General features: G+C 39.5%; 1 pseudogene; it reads left to right on the forward strand.

Moving 5' to 3' along the window:
- Nucleotides 1-16,226, forward strand: part of LOC136335428 (large ribosomal subunit protein uL4 pseudogene) — a 48,257-nt pseudogene extending 32,031 nt beyond the window's left edge.
- Nucleotides 16,227-16,479: the final 253 nt, after the last annotated feature.

Genomic DNA, 16,479 nt, shown 5'->3' on the forward strand with positions numbered 1-16,479 from the left:
TTCTCACTCACTCGTCACCCAGAGGGACATAAAAAGCCTTCTGTGGGGCCTCTCAGTCCCTTAAAGTAAAACAGACACGAGGTACTTCTGATCCCTGAGCATGTACAAGCTTGGGCTGTTGACCTCTTTCCACACCTATCTCTGCTGGGGCCCAGAGGGAGGCAGAAATGCCTGACGTTGACAAAAATAAAGAGAAGATTTGAGGGAAACCCTAAGGCGGAGCTTTCAAGGGAATGTAATTTGGATGTGGGGCAAGGACAGAAAGCAGGCAGACATTCAACCCTGAATATCCCTCTTCTCCCTCCATTCCTGGGGGCCCAGGAAAGTATAGCGAGGGAGAAAACTTTAAATAGAACAGCTTTGGGATAGAAGAGGTAAGTGGAGCTTGTTGAGGGGCCCAACTGCCCGGCGAAGGGGAATAATAGGAGTGGAAATGCCCATCTGTGGCTCCATCGGCTCTGAGGTCTGCCCTCACGCCTGCCTCTTAACCTGCCTGGGGCACACACTGAGGCCCAGACACCAGCCCATCCCCTGGAGCAGACTTTAAGTGAAGGCAGTTCTGGAAACGGCTAGTTGTCTACTCATATTCATTCTCAATGCTTTCTAAGCTGAAGAAAAAAAAAATCTATCTTTTAGCTAGACACATGATTGCCCTGAATAAAAATCATATTTCTCAGTCTCCTTTGTAGACAAATGCATCCATATGGCAAAAAATTTTTTAACAACTATATGTTAATGTATTTAAAATCTCTAAAAGTGAATTTTTGAGAAAAAGATAAAATACTGATATTGTCACAAAAAGATAAATTGAATAGACTAATAATCATTCATGAAATTAAAATAGTAGTCATCAGTGATCTGCCTCAATCTCCCTAAATCTTCCAGGCCCACACAGTTCTATAGAGAAGTCCACTAAACTTTTTTTTTTTTTTCATTTTTCTGAAGCTGGAAACAGGGAGAGACAGTCAGACAGACTCCCGCATGCGCCCGACCGGGATCCACCCGGCACGCCCACCAGGGGCGACGCTCTGCCCACCAGGGGGCGATGCTCTGCCCATCCTGGGCGTCGCCATGTTGCGACCAGAGCCACTCTAGCGCCTGAGGCAGAGGCCACAGAGCCATCCCCAGCGCCTGGGCCATCTCTGCTCCAATGGAGCCCTGGCTGCGGGAGGGGAAGAGAGAGACAGAGAGGAAAGCGCGGCGGAGGGGTGGAGAAGCAAATGGGTGGAGAAGCAAATGGGCACTGCTCCTGTGTGCCCTGGCCGGGAATCGAACCCGGGTCCTCCGCACGCTAGGCCGACACTCTACCGCTGAGCCAACCGGCCAGGGCCAACTTTTAGGGAATAGATAATACCTATTTAATGCCAGTTGTTTCAAAAGAGAAAAGAAAAAAGAAAAAGATGCTCCAACTATTTTTATGAGGCTAATTTAACCTTGTTTTCTTTTTTTTTCTTTTCATTTTTCTGAAGCTGGAAACGGGGAGGCAGTCAGACAGACACCTGCATGCGCCCAACCAGGATCCACCAGGCATGCCCACCAGGGGAGCGATGTTCTGCCCCTCTGGGGTGTCACTCTGTTGCATCCAGAGCCATTCTAGCTAACCTTGTTTTCAAAACAGCATAAAGAAAGGAAAAGCAAAGAAAGTTATAGGCCCATTTTCACTTATTAACATATACACAAAAATCCTAAGTAAACCTTTAGTTAGTCAAACCAACAATGTATTTAGGTGTATAATGATTAAGTAGTAGTTCTGCCAAGAATGCAAGGATGGTCTAACATCGAAAAATCTATTAATGTAATTCATCACTTCAATGGAATAAAAGAGAATCACATGACTGTTTTAATTGATATAGAAGAAGCGTTTGATAAAGTTCAACCCTAAAAAACCAAACAAATAAACTCTAAGGAAACTAGAAATAGATGAGAGCCCTGGCTGGATAGCTCAGTTGCTGGAACATTGTCCTGAAATGCAGAGGTTGCTGGTTCAATCCCCGGTCAGGGGACATACAGGAGCAGGCTGATGTTCCTGTCCCTCTCTCTCTTCCTGCCTCTCTCACTAAAATCAATAAATAAAAATTTAAAAAAAGAAGTAGATTAGAGCTCTGTTAATTTCATGAAGTCTATATGCCAAAAACTAATGGTAATTATCTTTCCAAATGGAGAAAAGTTAAACACATTTCTTTATTAGATGAAGAAACAAAAAAACCAGGGATGATCACATTAACATTATTCTGTTGCCATCTAATAGATTTGGCCATTGCAGTAAGTCAGTCAATCAGTCAATCAAATGAAATACATAAGAATTAGAAATAAAAACAGAAAAAAGCTGTTGTTACTTGCAAATTAATTCTATCCAAAGAGAATCCAGGGGAATTGACAAACACATTACTGTAATTAATAGTGGAATTTATCACAGTTACTTGATAAAAGATCCTTATCCAAGCAGTAGTTATAGTCCTTTACCCCAAGTAGATCAATGCAATTTTTTGAAAACATAATTTTTAAGAGCAATAAGAAACATAAAGCACTGAGAAATAAATCTAACCAAATATGTATAAGGCCTTTGAAGTGTTCTTAAAATTTTATCTAAAGATATTAAAGGAGACCTAAATAAATGGAAATATTCCTTTTTTTTAGATAGGTAGACTCAATATAAAAAGGTTGATTTTTGTCAAATCAATAATGTTACTACAATAAATTTTGAATTAATAAATGTTAATACAACAAAAAATCAATTTTTGTGTAAGTTAATAGGCTGTCTCTAAAATTTATATAAAAGAGCAAAAGGCCAAGAACAATTAAGAAATTTTAAAGAGAGCAAGGAGGGAAAAATGCCTTATCAGATATCAAAAATTATAATGAAGTTTTAAATAAATTATCACAGTGTGATGTAAGTAGAGATGGACAAGGGCAGTAACAGAACAGATTAGAGTACTTAGAGTACCATCCATTTAAGACAACTTGCTAAATAAATAAAAGAAATGCAATACGAATCAGCAAGAGAAGGATGGTCATGTGATAAAGAGTCCTTGGGAAAGGAGGAAAAATAAAACTACAGCTCCCATCTCACCTACACAGAGAATTTCTTTATGTCAGGACATAAAAAAAATTAAAAAAAAAAAAAGACAAAATAAGTCTAAACCATTAAAAGATTGGTAAATTTGACAAGATTTTAAAAAAATTCTGTTATTACAAAAGAGAACATGGAGGAAATGATTAGTCACAGACTGGGAGAAAATATTTACAGTGTAGGTGATAGACAATGGATTAGTATTTAATATGTAAAACATTCCTAAAAAGAAAACAAGGAAAAGATAACACAATATAAAAAGAACGAAGGATATGGGCAGACAATTCATTGAGAAATAAAGGAAATGCAAATGAGAATCACAGTTGAGATACCACTTCACACCAATCCTATTGGTAAAAATATAAAAGTCTGACCACCTCGGTGAGTGCAGACAGCACTGCTGGGGTGGGAGCGGGAAGTGTAAATTAGAACGATCACTTAGAACAATTTCACATTTCATAAACTTGAGAATTCCGCTTCAAGGTGTATACCCTAGAAACTCTTTCACAAGTGCACAAAGAGGCCCATGCAGGATGCTCAGTGCAGCATAATTTATAACAGCAAATAACTGGCAATCACGTTGATGTCCGTTAACAGAAGAATGAATAAATAATAGTGGTGTCTTTCTACTAATGTTTTGGCCATGTGATCTAAAGCTTAACCTTCTGTGTCTTTGTTTCTTTACTTAATGATGAAGGTCACAATAATACCTATCTGATGAGACAAGATTTTTGTGAGGATAAAGTGAGTCTGAACTGTAAATTACCTAAGCCAGTGTCAAGCACAAAATGAAATCTACTGAAGGCAGCAGCGATAGTAGTAGTAACAGCAGTGGCAGTAATAGCAGTGGACTCCAGCAGTACAATGAATGTATTCACATGGCTAAATTGCACAGCAATGTGAAGGAGGAAAGAAAGTCACCGGCGAATACATGCATCTGTCTGTGGACGGGCACATGTGTTACAGATTTGTGGAAATGTGCATGGGGATGATGAACATGGAATTCTCGATAGGATTTCTTTTGAAGATGGAGAGAAGGAAATGGGCTCAAAGAGGAGTGGCAGGAACTTCAGTGTTATCTATTTTATTTTTTAAGCTAGGTTTTTATTTTATTTGCCATCTCTATTTCTGTATGTCTGATAGCAACAATTTTTTTAAAGTGTTCCTCTGGCTGGGATCGTCCCTAATGTTTTTCATCTACCCATTCATGAGCTCATCGCACACGGGCTGCTCAGAAACATGGTTAATTTAAATCCGGGAAGTCTTCATTTAAAATGCCCCAAGCAAGAAAACAATCTCATTTCAAAAATACTTAAGAAAATAATTCCATTTTTGCTTTTTTTGGCACGGAAATTGGTTTCTTGAGAACCGGGGCTTTCTTTATCATTGAGCATTGGATAATAATTAAAAGTATGTTTAGTAATAATTTGGTGATTCACTTTCCCTAGAATCTGAAAATGTTTTCCATAAAAAATTTTAATCAGTGATTATCTTCCCCACCTAAGCCACAAACTCCCACTTTAACCCTTGTTGCTGCCTAAGTGAAAGACAATTATAGTATAACAAATATAAGGAAAACATATGTGTTCTTTTTGTTTGCTTTGTTGCTAGGATTATTAAGATAACATCAGCCTCAACAGAGATCTACTTTAACTGAAAAAAGGAAAATACTAAATTAGCTGGTGTTTTAAATTTCCCTTACTCTCTGAGTACTTAATAACCTCTTCTGTTTGCACAAACCATACAACTCATTCTAAATCCAAATGTACCATAATTATATTTTTCTAAATGGATTTTTCTCAGTGCCAGAAAAATTTCATTCAAAGCCAGTATCTCCCAACAGATTTTGGGGGGCACAAAGAGAAATATCAGGAAAACTGTGCCCCAAGTCCCACTTCCTGGGTGACTGACTGCAGCTCAGTCCCTCTCAGGGCCAAGCAGGTGTGATGGGAGAAGGGTGGAAGCCCCACCCGGGAAGCTGGGGTGCTGGGGAAGGGGTTGGGCGGAAGCGGCAGAGAGCACTGCCGGCGAGGAAAACAGGATTTCATCAAGAAGATCCCGGCAGCCTGACCTGTGGTGGCGCAGTGGATAAAGCGTCGACCTGGAACTCTGAGGTCTCCAGTTCAAAACCCTGGTTTCCCTGGTCAAAAGCACATATGGGAGTTGATGCTTTCTGCTCCTCCTCCCTTTCTCTCTCTCTCTCCTCTCTAAAATGAATAAATAAAATCTTAAAAAAAAAAGATCCAGGAAAATGACAGGCTCTGAGGGCAAAGCAGCACGGGCCACTGGCAAGGATGAGCAGGGCTGACAGCTCCGAAGCATAGAGAAATTAAGTTGTTCAAAAGCAAGGCTGTTGAGGATGAGTTTGGGTGGGAGTTTCCGCTCAGGTAGGAATTGTGTGGTTAAGCTGACTGTGAGGGCTTAAAGGAGTTCTATACACACAGGCCATCTGGGACGAATTTCCTCTTAAATGGCCAACTCCCTTATCTCTCTATTTGGAAATTGAGATCTATCTCCTCTGCCCCTTTCCATCTTCTCCTTTCTCATCTCTTTCTCTCTTTCCTATAGTCTCTTTTATCTGGAGAACACTTTATATATGGCCTACCACCTAGGCTATATGTTAATATTTTATCATATTGGCTTCAAATATTTTAAGCCAAAAACTCAAGTATTACAAATAAAGTCCCTCTCCCCTCTCCTCAGTCCCTTCACCTCCTTCCCTGCCGAAGCACAGAGGCGAATTGAACGGTGGGTGCACGGGGTGCGTGCCCTGGGCCCCGACTCCTGAAGGGCCCCACAAAACCCCGACTTTACACTTTTTTTCTAATGACACCAACTTTGGTTTCATATGTGCAACCTTAACACTAATAGTACATAATATTTTTTTTATTTAAAAATATGGTTAACATGTATTTTTATTTCTCCTGTTTCTTTTTTTTTTTAAGGGGCTCAATATATTCTGCACCCGGGGCTTCAACCAACCTTAATTCGCCTCTGCCCAAGCACATCTACTATCATGAGGTTGGTGTGGATTCTTCTAGTCCACATTTAAATCTTTTTTTACTATACATTTATTTCTCCACAAACAATATGATACATTGTATTGTGTGGTTTTAAAATGGATTAAATATGGCACACCATACATATTGATGGACAACTTGCTTTTGTCACTGAACATCTTTTTTTAGCTCTAACACGTTCAGTATATTGACTGAGTTTGTTCCTATTAACTATTGTGTAGTATTCCATCATATAGCGTATCATGTTTTATTTACTCATTCCTTTTATGATTTGTATTGTTTTCCAACTTTTCACCATTATAAGCAATGCTAATGAACATCTTAATACCCATTTAATTTTTTTAGCAACAAAAGAACAGTTCCTAGAGCAAAAGAAATAATAAACTATAATTGTGATCTTTTTCATGCATTCTATGATAAAGGACTGAGAGGCATTCAAAATTAATATGTGATTTATTTATTTATTTTATTTATTTATTTTTTTTAAAGAGAACAAGAACTTTTTTTTAAATTTTTTTTTAGATTTTTTTATTTATTTATTCATTATAGAGAGGAGAGAGAGAGAGAGAGAGAGAGAGAGAGAGAGAGAAGGGGGGAGGAGCAGGAAGCATCAACTCCCATATGCGCCTTGACCAGGCAAGCCCAGGGTTTTGAACCGGCAACCTCAGTGTTTCCAGGTTGACGCTTTATCCACTGCGCCACCACAGGTCAGGCTAATATGTGATTTAAATGTACCCAGGGGTCACCAGTTTGTTTAGTTGACTGCTTATCTCGTCAGAATTCTCTAGTATGTTAGAATGCAGGCTTGAGAACCAAAATGAGTCCAAATCTGGAGTCAGACCCCAGTTAACTGAGGGTCATTGACTAGTCAGAGAATTCTTCCCTCGTCTAGTGTCAGCTGAGGAACAGACTCACGCCAGTCTTTGTTGGCCACCAGGACCTTTGATACATTCTTCGGGGTTTGGGCTGCTCTGTGGAGCTCTCCTTTTCTGTAAGCTCTCAGGCAGGATGGCCTCAAACTAAGCAAGCTGTGAACCAGATCTTTCTTTACCAATCACTTCCTCTTCCACCATTCCCCAAACACCCTCGGACATCTTCAATGTTACCTTTTAACTCCAATCTCAACTCTGACTGAAGACTATAACTGATAAACACCTGCCGACACCTGGCCAGATGATAGCACAGAGAGAAATGGTGTGGATGTGATTGTCCCTAGCATGGAGCTGACTGAGGCCACAGCTGGGGCCAACTCCTGGCCCACACATAAGAAAGGGGAGGATAAGTAGATTTCCTTCCCCCTGGGAACAGACCCTGGAGTAGGCCTGCAGCCCAGAGTAAAGAGGAGTTGAAAGAAAGAGAGCATTATTTTTATGGCTTCTAAACCCTGTGACAGAACCAACTAGAAAATTTGGTTGAAACAGTACCTGACAACTGCCAGAGCAGATGGAGATTCATTCTCCCTGGACACAAAGCACGGGCAAGAGGGACTCAGAGAAGGGGGGAGCTTTGTGTGCACCTCCCCACCCAGGCCAGCTGCACTGAGAAGTGTCACCAGTACCCAGATCCTGGTGGGTTAGGACCTCAGCTTCTTGTCAAGGCTACACATCTGCTGCAGGTAGAGTTAAAAATATTTCCCCCCAAACCAGCCCAGAAATCCACAGGACAGCGAAACTAGAATACTCTTATGGAGACATTGAGAGAAAAAGTAAATAATGTCATGAGTTTGGGTTTGAGTTAAACTCTACTTATTAAAAAGGGTTGAGAAAGTCATTGACCAAATCTTCCATTCTCCTATGTAAATGTCAGTGAAACAAATTAGCTATAACTTGTTAAACATGTTTATATATATAAATCACTCATCATAAAAGCACATCAAGATAAGTAAAGTCAGTTTTAAAATATAAAAGTTATTCCTCCATGTCCTCCCGGGATCTCGTTTTAAAGACTTGAACAGTTCTACCAGCAGATATCCCAAGTCCTCAAGACTTAAGATTTCAAAATTCTAACTGACGATCTGGTAGCAATTAGTAATCCTGTGGCTAGAATAAATTGTCATGATGAAGAACTCTGAAATGATGTCAGTTCTTGGCAATTACGGGAACCTTAAAATGATTTAAAAATAATCCAAATAAATAAATAAATAAATAATAAAATAAAAATAATCCACGAAGAGCTTTTGTTTGCTTAACATTTACTAACATCAGTGGTCCTTGTTTATTAGAATGTCAGAATTCTCCTTATGTTTGTTTTTGTGGATTATTTTTCAATGAAAAAAATAGACTTTATTTTTTTAGAGCGACTTTCGGGTCACAGCAAAGTTGAGTGGAAGGCTCACGTTTCCCACACACCCTTGCCCCGCCCCCGCGTGCACAGCTCTGCATTAGCGGCGTCCCCCACCAGCGTGGTGCGTGTCCCGTTTCCCTGCTGCCTCCCAAGACTATGAATCAACAAGGTTTGATCTTTTAAAGCCTTTGTCATCTAGTAGAACTATCTTTATTCCATTCTTGTTATCCTTGAATCATTGACAACCTTCATTTTACTTTCTTATATTAACGGAAGACTTCTTCTACTAAGTAAACATCTTTTAACCCAGCCAATTATGGCCCAGTTGACTATTATGAGGGGGCATTTGGAGAAAGTCAGGAACCCCAGACTAGGATTTCCCAAAAGGTAGGGAGTAGGGCAGAGAAAGGATGTGGTAACTATAAGTCAGAGTGTGAGCCATTGTGTCCCTCTCCAAAAAATATCTTGAGGGAATACTATATATGTTATATTATTCTTCAGGAAAAAGAGCCATAAGGTCAATTAAGTTTGTGAAAAATTTCATACTATTCACCTCTCTTGGAGACTTAAAATGCCCACTAGGATTTTAAAGTCTCTGAGAAATCTCCTAATAAAAAAACATTAATTTCTTTAATCCAGCATTGCTTAAATTGATGTGACCACAGGGCCCACTTTTCCTTAAGTAATCCTATTCCATTCACATCTATGGAAACTGTTCTCCAAGAAAACCATTTGGGAAAGTGCTGATCAACATATGGTATCAAGTTACCACAGTGAAGTAATGGACCATAAAACAAAGAGAGACATAAAGCTAGGAAAATGTCAAGGCTCACGAGAGTCTTTATTTTTAATTTTATTTTTTTTAAAATAGAGGATGGGAGAAGATTGAGCATGTTTATAGGCAAGTGGAAGGGGCCTAAAGAGAGGACGAGATGAAAGTCACAGGGAAGAGATAATCAGTAGAATCTAGTGGGGACTTTTTAATATTTCCATCAGCCAAATGAGATAGGAGTGATTATTGCACACATTTTACAGATAAGAAATGAAGACTTCAAGAAGTTAAGTTGCCCAGGGTCGCACGGCTGCTCAATGGCAGAGCTGGGCTTCAAGGCCAGGTGTAATTCTCTAAGTTGCACTCTCGCCACTGTGTTAATGCTTTCTTCCAAGTCCTGGTCATTTTGTTTTCTAAATATCTTTCCAAAATGTTATTTTCTTTCCATCCTCCCACTGGAGTAGCAGTGGATGATTAGTCCATTTGGAGGGCATTTTGAATTGAGGTTCACAGAAAACAAGTCATTTCTTCCCTCCATGTCATTGCACATATTGTCAATGAGGGTCCTCCCATTGCCCCTCTTTCCTGAACACGCTCAGATCTTTTTCCCAACCCTCTTCTCTGCCTCCAGCCCTTCCCTATGTGAACTCGCAATTATTATACACACACTTGATATATATATACTATATATTATATATGATATATATACACGCACACACATGTAAGATATGCGCACATTATAAATACATACATACATATACACCAATATATTTACTATGTATAGAAGGTATTTATGTTGTATCATTTTTATATACATGTGTACATATATATAAAATATGTTATTAAAAAGTGATATAATTATTTGCAAAGTTCTCCCCCACCCATTCCATATCCCCTACCTAAAATCATAATTTTTGTCTTGTGCATTTACGGACAGCTTCAAGGGAAATAACACAGTGGTTGTCAATGAAAGGTAATGACTTTAGGTGGGGCTTCTGAACTCAGAACTGGAATGTTTGTCCTGCTTTCTTGCTCCTACTTCAGATTCCGTTTTTTATAGTGTTGAAGATTTAGTAAAATTTTATTACCCTTCTAGGAGGCAATAATTAGAAATGTAGACAAAGAAGAACTGGTCAATACAATTCATGTATTTAGATTTTACCAACAACTTTTAACATGTTCCAAAGCAAATACTGTATTTTAAAGATACTTATAAATTGATAGAAATATTTTGTTACAAAGAGGATATTGACTTAAAAATAAGATCCAGCAGTGCATGGGCATTTTTAACACAGATAACTAAATATCTTAATAGCATCTGTTTCCTGAGTCACATGTATGTTTTAAAGTACACGGAGTACTTTAAAACACTGAATGAAAACAGTGTAATTCCCAGAATATGCCTACAGCTTTCATTGAGAATGAGGGTCCTCCCATTGCCTGAGTGAGCTGGGGACTGACCTTTACTCCAAACTCTCATTCTGTACAGGGCAGAACGTTCTAGTGTGGCCGCAACTGTCAGTGTGAGCAAATCCGCATGTGACCTTGGTCTGGTATCACCAGATCTGAGGCTAGATCCTCTCTTTGCTTTCTTTACCTGTACTGCTCTTCCTTCCCGTTTCTCCTGTTTATTTTTCCCATTTATATGTTGAATTTTTTACAAATCTATAAAAAATTTAAAAACAAATCTATATAGCATATGATAAGCTAATTGGGGATAAACTTAAAGCTATTCATTCCTCTTTTTCAGCATTAGTTCCTATGTTATCATTAGCAAAGTTGTGTGGGCTTCTTTGGGTGATATTTAAATATCCATAAAGGGGCAGGAGAGGCTAGTCCATGGGATGTTCAGTTAGCAGAGAGGTCCTAAATAAAGAGCAATGTCTTTTATATGCTAACAAAACTGATTTGTATTAACTCAGAAGATCAGAAATTTGAAAAGATAATTTGGTTTTCCAATTAGAATCCAAAACAGAAATATCTTTCTAGTGCCTAAGTGAGACAATGCACAGTCACTGATCACCAACTGGACCCTTGCTGCTTGTGTGTTCTGCCAACTCTTTGAGGGGAGAAAATGTCATTTTTCCATTTGCAAAACTCTAATCTATTTGAGAAGATGTAACTAGCACACAAGGGGCAGGAGGGAATCGTGCAAGGGAGGGTGCTATTCAGTGTTAACTCTGTGGAACATATACATAGAACAGCTTTCACTGAAAATGAGGGTCCTCCCATTGCCTGAGTGAGCTGGGGACTGACCTTTACTTGTGTTTCCAGACACAAGGTTTTTTTTTTTTTTAATTCAGTGAGAGGAGGGGAGGCAGAGACAGACTCCTGCATGTGCCCTGACCAGGATCCACCTGGCAAGCCCACTAGGGGGAGATGCTTTGCCCATCTGGGGCCATAGCTCCAACTGAGCTTTTTTTAGCACCTGAGGCAGAGCCTACGGAGCCATCCTTAGCCTAGGGCCAACTTGCTCCAATCAAGCCATGGCTGCAGGAGAGGGAGAGAGAGCGAGAGAGAGAAAGAGAGAGAAAGAGAAGTGAGAAGGGGAGGGGTAGAGAAGCAGATGGGTGCTTCTCCTGTCTGCCCTGACTGGAAATTGAACCCAGGACATCTACACACCAGGCTGATGTTCTACCACTGAGCGAACCAGCCAGGGCCCAGACACAAGATTTTGATATTTGCTTTTGACATCATTTAAGCCCTTATTTCTCTACTTCTCTGGTCCTCCCTGTCTCTTCCTTTCTAATTTCCTAGGCACTCAGGGTATACTGTCTCCTTCCTACCACACCTGACCTCAAGTACCTATTTATTAAATTCAAGATACCATCAATGATAAAATATATCATTATTATTTTATTACTATAAAAAGTGATGCCAATTAAATTACATCACAATATTTTATCATTAAAAAATTTCAGCCTGACCGGGTGGTGGCGCAGTGGATAGAGCATAGGACTGGGATGCCGAGGACCGAGGTTCAAGACCCCGAGGTCACTGGCTTGAGCGCAGGCTCATCTGGTTTGAGCAAAAAGCTCACCAGCTTGGACCCAAGGTCACTGGCTCAAGCAAGGGGTTCCTCGGTCTGCTGAAGGCCCGCAGTCAAGGCACATATGAGAAAGCAATCACTGAACAACTAAGGTGTTACAATGCGCAATGAAAAACTAATAATTGATGCTTCTCATCTCTCCATTCCTGTCTGTCTGTCCCTGTCTATCCCTCTCTCTGAATTTCTCTCTCTGTCTCTGTAATAAAAAAAAATTTTTTTAAATAAGAATAAAAAAATAAGAAAAATTCATTTAGAATTAGATTCAAATTATTTTATATGTAATATACTTTTGCATTCATAAAAAGGAAAATAAGGTTAATTTAATTGGTAAAATCATTAACATTTTTCCCAAGCCTTCACAACTTCCAATAATGCATTATTAAACTAATTTATATTGAGTTAAAAATGACAAATCCCATGTTCTATTTCACTGTAAGTTAACATACCTACATAGTTATTGAACATCACTGTGTATCCTGTACTCCTGAGGATCACAGAAGAAGTGTCGATGAAGTTAAATCAAGAGCATAAGATTTGGATTGGATCCTGAAGGATGGGTGAGATTACATATTTTAGGGGTAGGATGCAGGAGGTAGAAAAAGGGGAAAGTTGAGAAAATAAACCTCTGTGATGTGAGTGATTTTTCAGCTGCAAATGAGATGTTATAAGACCCAACCTTAGATCAGGAAAAGATAATTCACACAAGCAGAAATAAAACCAAATATATGTAAAGACAGAGTTATTTTTTTAAATCACCAACTCTTCAGCCAAAATGCCCAAATTATAATAAAGCTCTAGAAGAATAAAAGAATAGAAGCTATAGCATAGACTATTATACAGATATATAAAATAGTATCATTTAGTTTCAAGTAAAAATGAAGGATACAAAGTCACATGTATAGTGTTATTAAAACAATAAAAATATATTTGCCTGTAACTCAAATTACAAAAAGAGCTTAGGTAAAAACATGTATGCTTCTTCGTTCTAGACTTTCTTTAATAATATCTATGGCCTGACCAGGCGGTGGCGCAGTGGATAGAGCATTGGACTGGGACATGGAGGACACAGGTTTGAAACCCCAAGGTCACCAGCTTGAAATGCAGACTCATCTGGCTTGAGCACGGGGTCACCAGCTTGAGCACGGGATCACTGGCTTGAGCATAGGATCATAGACATGACCCCATGGTTGCTGGCTTGGGCCCAGAGGTCACTGGCTTGAGCAAGGGGTCACTTGCTCTGCTGTAGCCCCCCCCCCCAATGCCGGTCAAGACACATATGAGAAAGCAATCAATGAACAACTAAGATGCTGCAACAAAAACTGATGCTTCTCATCTCTCTCTGTTCCTATCTGTCCCTCTCTCTGATTCTGTCTCTGTCTCTGTAAAAAAACAAACAAAAAAACACTACAAATTAATTCACAGATGGATACCACTACTTGCCTATTATAATGGCTAAAATAAACAAAACAAAACTGTATACCAAATGCTGGGAAGACTACGAGCCACTGTCATACATTGATATTTGGAATGCAAAGTAGTGCAACCACTTTGGAAAAACGGTTTGGCAGCTTTTTAAAAGTGAAACATATATTTATAATACAACCTAGGAATTCCACTCCTACGTATTTACCCACGTGAAACCAAAACCTATATTCAAACCAAAACCTGTATTCACACCACAACCTGCAAATGAATGCTTCTAGCACTCTATTTATTATATCTATGTATAATAGCCCTAAACAGAAAACAACCCAAACCTATCAACTGGGGAATGGATAAACAAAGTGTGGTACATTCATATAATGGAATAGTCTTCAGCAAGAAAAAGGAATGAATTATTGATATTTTCAATAACATGGATGAATCTCAGTGCTAAGTGAGAGAAGCCAGACTCAAAAGGTTCCACACTGTATGATTCTATTTGCATGACATTATAGTGAAGACAAAATGACTGTGATGTGAACAGATTGGTGCTAGGCAGTGATTAAACATTGGGGAGGACTTTACTATGAAGGGGTGGCATGGCAAATTTTTTTTGAGGTGATAAAACTATTTTGTATTTTGATGGTATAGTAGTTGCATAATTTTATACACTGGCAAAATTCATGGACCAGCACATAAAAAAAATAAATTTTATTGTATGTTAATAAAGAAAGATAAAGAGAGACTGCCTGGAACATCTCTTCAATGTCTCCAGACAAGATTTGACAGTTCAAGCACTGCTGCTCTTCCATGGCCCGTTCAAATGTTATCTCCCTTAGGAAACATTTTCCAATGCACATGAGCCATCCCCCTTCATAATGACTTGCTTGCTCTATGTCTCTTTAGCACTTCACTTTTATCTGCTTTTACTATTCTTCTCCTCCCACAAAAAAAATAAATGTGAGTTACTTAAAAACAGGCAATATGCCAAGAGCCTTTATCTTGCTGGTATGCCCAGCATCTTGTTTATAACCTTACACACAAGGCAGCCCTAAGTATTTGTCAAAGGAAGGAGTAAATGAATTAATATTTTGTCCATCTTCAGAAACTTTTATTATAGAATTTTTAAACATACTTAGTAACAAGGAGAAAGCAGTATAATACATCTCATGTTATCTAACAACTAACTTCACACTCTCCCTGTTCAACTAGATTATTTTCAGCAAATCTCAGATATTATAACATTTCTTCCATTAACACATTGATTTATAACTCCATTAAGACAAGAATGTTCACCTTCTCCTGTGGGAGCCACTTGGGTTGAGAAGAGTGTGGCCTTCTCTCCACACCATGCGTGTGCTTGTCCACTGATCTCTGAAATGGGGGAATCATCTGGCAAAAATGTCGCTTTGCCTGCCGTGTTCAAGGTTCCCATTCAACCAGGTAGTGTGAACTTTGCTCACCACAACTTGTGCAAAAACAATAGACAGCCTTGTGCTGTCAGTGAATTGGTAGGTCATCAAACCAGCACTGAGTCTTGGGGTGCTGTCAGAGCTGTGGCTCAAATTCCCAGAATTCGAGGTGGTGGGACTCATTGTTCTGGCCTGGGTGCTTTTGAAAATATGTGTTGTGGGGGTCACGCGTTTGGAACACTCAAAACCCAATGCCGTTGGCACACAAAGTAAACACAACACAGAAGCGATATGGGATCTGCTCTGCCCTGGCAGCCTCAGCCTTACCAGCACTGGTCATGTCTAAAGGTCATCGTGTTGAGGAAGTTCTGGAACTTCCTTTGGTGGTTGAAGATAAAGTTGAAGGCTACAAGAAAACCAAGAAGATTGTTTTCTTCTTAAGAAACTTAAGGCCTGGAGTGATATCAAAGAGGTCTATTTTTCTTCGCTTGTGAGAGCTGGCAAGCACAAAATGAGAAACCAGTCATCGTATCCAGGTCAGGGGACCGTGGATCATCTATAACGAAGATAACAGTATCATCAAAGCCTTCAGAAACATCCCTGGAATTACTCTGCTTAATGTAAGCAAACTGAACATTTTAAAACATGCTCCTGGTGGGCATGTGGCCATTTCTGCATTTGGACTGAAAGTGCTTTTTGCAAGTTAGATGATCTGTATGGCTCTTGGCATAAAGCTGCCTCCCTCAAGAGTAATTACAACCAGGCATAAGATGCTCAAAACAGACCTGAGCAGAACCTTGAAAAGCCCAGAGATCCAAAGAGCCTTCCAAACACCATGCAAGAAGATTCACCGCAGAGTCCTGAAGAAGAATCCACCGAAAAACCTGAGAATCACATGGAAGCTAAACCCACACGCAGAGACCATGCGCCGGGACACCATTCCTCTCCAGACCCAAAACCGGCGGCTCCGGCGGATAAAGCAGCAGTGGGAGAAACAGCGCTAGAAGCCGAATCAGATGAGAAGGAGTTCCAGGCAAGAAGCCTGGGGTGGGGAAGAAAAGAAAGAAGAAGGCTGTTGGTGTTACAATGCAAAAGAAGCCTTTAGTGGAAAAAAAGGCTGCAGTTATAAAAAAAATTAGAAGCTGAAAAGAAGCCCGCAGAAAAGAAACCCATCACAGAAGAAAAGCCTGCAGCATAAACTTAAATCTGTTTATTCCATAAAGGTCAAATCACTTTGGACCCCTGATTTTGAATAAAAGTGTGATCAAAGGGAGTGAGAAACAAAACAAAAAAGACAAGGACTTTCTTTTGTTGACTATAGCCATGAGGCCATTTTCCCTAAAAACCAACCTATTAAAATATAGTCTTATTTTCTCTAATTTTATTATACTCAAAATGGCTCTGAGGATGGGCATACTCAGCATCTTCATGCAGCTCCTGTTCAACTGCTG

The sequence above is a fragment of the Saccopteryx bilineata genome, chromosome 4, assembly GCF_036850765.1.
Source record: "Saccopteryx bilineata isolate mSacBil1 chromosome 4, mSacBil1_pri_phased_curated, whole genome shotgun sequence".
Classification (NCBI taxonomy): domain Eukaryota; kingdom Metazoa; phylum Chordata; class Mammalia; order Chiroptera; family Emballonuridae; genus Saccopteryx; species Saccopteryx bilineata.